The following is a 3,529-nucleotide window of genomic DNA, read 5'->3' as shown; positions in this document are numbered from 1 at the left end:
GGGGGGGGGGGGGGGGGGGGGGGCGTGCTACAGGGAAACAACTGCAAAGTAAGAGAAAATTATCTATGCAAATAAAATATCCAAGAAATCACGGACATTAAATTGTCTTAATGATACGCTGTATGTAAAAAATCTTGAAAAGTAGTAACACCGTGTATGCAGCTAGGCTAATTTTATTCCGTGAGAATACAAAACAAGAAGCCACCATCCTTCTCATGCTTCCAAAGACCATAAAAAACAACACCGACTGTTGTGGCCTAGTGAATTCCGACTCACAGCAACCCTATAGGACAGAGTAGAACTGCCCCGTAGGGTTTCCGAGGCTGTATCTTTAGGAAGCAGACTGCCACATTCCTAAGTATGTTTGCTCTTCTAGGTACAAAATAAAGTCAGTGAAATTCTTACTCCTTCAGTATCCCGAACTGGATAATTACAGGATCTAACCTTCTCCAAGTCCCTAGGTGGTGCAAAAGAAAAACCAACCATTGAAAACCCTACAGAGCACAGTTCTAGTCTGACACACGAGGTCACCATGAGTTGGAATGGACTCCATGGCAACTTTTTTTTAACATTCTTAAACTATTGAGAAATAATGAGAAAATGCTGTATGAATGCTCGCTATGAATGGGAGTCGGCTCAACTTCAATAGGTTTTGGTTTTTTTCTTTCACCCTAGTACCAGAAGGAAGTCCGTGGGTGGCACAGATGTTTAAGCGCTCAACTACTAGCAGCCTAGCGGTTTGAACCCACCCAGGAGCCTGGCTATCTGCTTCCAAAAGGTCACAGCCTTGAAAACTCTGGAGTTCTACTCTACACACGTGGGTTGCCATGAGTCAGAATCAACTCCATACCAACTAACATTGCCAGAAAACCAGACAGTTAATTCCTTTTGGTGAACTACTTTAGTGGGACTATGTGACTATTAAAATCCTCTTTGGCTAGTGTTTTTAATCTTTTTAAACAGAACTACCAACAAATACTAAGAATTTGATTTATGTATATAATTTCTATTTCTCAGCTCCCTGTGCTTTTGTCAAGAGAAAAATAAGAGGCCTGGATAGTTTATAAAGTAGGTATTCAGGCCAGGAGTTGACTATGCTATTAGTAATTGTTAAGAAATAACTTCAAGAAATTTCTCCAACTAATTCCCACGTAGCTTATACTCTACTCCCCAGCCTCCTGCAATGCAGCGGTTCTAGTGTGTTGTAATTGTGATCTCTGGCCCTAGAAACAATCAACACAAAAAGACCTGTTAGCATTTAGACCTGAAACTCCGACCAAAATTACATGCCTCTCTGTATGATTTAGATTCCGCAGATCTAACTGCCAGCTCATTTCTAGGCATTTGGCCACATGAAGGTAGAAGAGATCATGAGACGTTTGGGCTTGACTGCAGGCCTAAGAGTCAGACCTACAGGAGAAATTACCCCATTCTGGGGGAAAAAAAAAAATCACAAGTTGTAAAGGGTTTGAGAGATCTAGAAGAGGAAATCAAGGAAGACTCACCACAGTCCCAGAACTAGTTATCCTTAAAACAACAACAAAAACTCCACTGCCATTGAGTCAATTCCAAGTTACAGCAACCCCACAGGGCTTCCAAGGCTGTATCTCTCCGAAAGTGGACGGCCACATCTTTCTCCTGCGGGGCCACTGGTGGTTTCTAACCAGTCACCTTTCGGATAGTAGCCAAGCGCTTTAACCACTGTGTAACCAGGGCTAAAACTTTCTGCTCGAATTATGTCTTAAAAATCCACCACCTAAGTGTGCCAAATGGGAAAGAACACTGGCTTCGTAGTAAAAAAATGGAAAATCTGCAAATAAACACATAGTCCAACTGAGCTGACTATAAACGTGTTCAAACAGAGATGGGCCATCAGTCTGCAGTGAGACGGGCATTTGACATCTTACCACGGGCAATGCAAATTGATACATGCACACTTTGAGAAAAGCAACATACATGGGAGCTGTTAAAGTGTTATTCTCGACCTAGAAATCTCAATTCTCAGAATTTACCCTGAGGAAATATTTCAAAAAATAAAGGTTCAAGCATGAAGGTATGAAAATGTTCACTGCAGTGCAATTTGTAGTAGAGAACATTGATATTCACAATGGGGGAATAATTACAACAGTTACATTAACAAGACAGAAGTCCACAAAAATAATCATGAAGAGGATGTAGAAAATGTTTTTTCCCAGCAAAACTCTTCATTGGTCCTTTCTGGCCACACTACAAACCACTAAAATTGGCCTGCAATTTAAATGGCTTGGCAATGCCAATGCATTCATCACTATTTCAAATATTTGGGAACAGCTATTTCATCACCCCATTTATAATTTTTGGGTTTTTTTGCATCCAAACTTTCAATGATTTACAATAGGTGGGTAAATTTTTCTCCTAAATTTCAAAAAAGTTGCTGTTTGTTTTTTAAAGGATCCACTCAGAAACTAAAGAGGCTTTCTCTTCTCATTCTCGCCAACCAAGGAAATCCTACACTGACTCTTTCATGCCCTATTAATTTCTAACCAATGTTTTAAAACTCAGCTTTCAGCAGTGACTTCCAAACAATGGCCCATCCTCACCCAAGAACATTTTATTGCTTCTCTTAAGACTTTTGCTGCCCAAGAGATAGAAAAGGCCACATAAACCAGAGACTTCATCAGCATAAGACCAGAAGAACTAGATGGTGCCCGGCTACCACCAATGACCTCCCTGACAGGGAACACAACAGAGAGTCCCGGGATGGAGCAGGAGAAAGGTGGGGTGCAGAACCCAAATTCTAGTAAAAAGACCACACTTAATGGTTTGATTGAGACTGGAGGGACCCCGGAAGACATGGCCCCCAAACTGTTAGCCCCAAACTAAAACCATTCCCAAAGCCAACTCTTCAGACAAAGATTCAACTGGACTGTAAGACATAAAATGATACTCGTGAAGAGTGTCCTTAGCTCAAGTAGATACATGAGACTAAATGGGCAGCTCCTGTCCGGAGGTGAGATGAGAAGGCAGAGAGGGTCAGGAGCTGGTTGAACGGACACGGGGAATTAGGGGTGGAAAGGAGTTGTATGTTGCCACAGTCTAGGGAAAGCAACTAGGGTCACATACCAATGTATGTACAGATTTTTGTATGTGACACTAACTTGAATTGTAAACTTTCACTTAAAGCACAATAAAAAAAAGACTTTTGCTGCTTTTCTTCTTAAGAATTATCTTAGACAATAGTAGCTATCCAGCTCTTCCCTCTCGCTCCTCCCTCTCATTACCAAGGCCACTGGTAGGAAATTTAGATCATTCACTAGTTTACAGTATAAACTAACTGGGTGAGATATCAAAGCAATAAGCAGCTTCAAACCTGGCATCAGAATCACATGGAGAGAATGCTAGAATTCAGGTAAAGCTACCTCGTTTCAGGCCTCACGCCTTCAGGGTCTTCACCAGTGACTCAATCCTGGCTATGCAACAGAATCATCATCTGTTTAAAAAATATGGATGCCTGAGCCCCACTTAGAGAAATTCTGATGGAGGCCGCCAT

This window comes from Trichechus manatus, unplaced genomic scaffold (genome assembly GCF_000243295.1).
Source record: "Trichechus manatus latirostris isolate Lorelei unplaced genomic scaffold, TriManLat1.0 scaffold00005, whole genome shotgun sequence".
NCBI classification, from domain to species: Eukaryota; Metazoa; Chordata; class Mammalia; order Sirenia; family Trichechidae; genus Trichechus; species Trichechus manatus.
The sequence above is the reverse complement of the archived record's forward strand: the minus strand, read 5'-3'. Positions refer to the sequence as shown.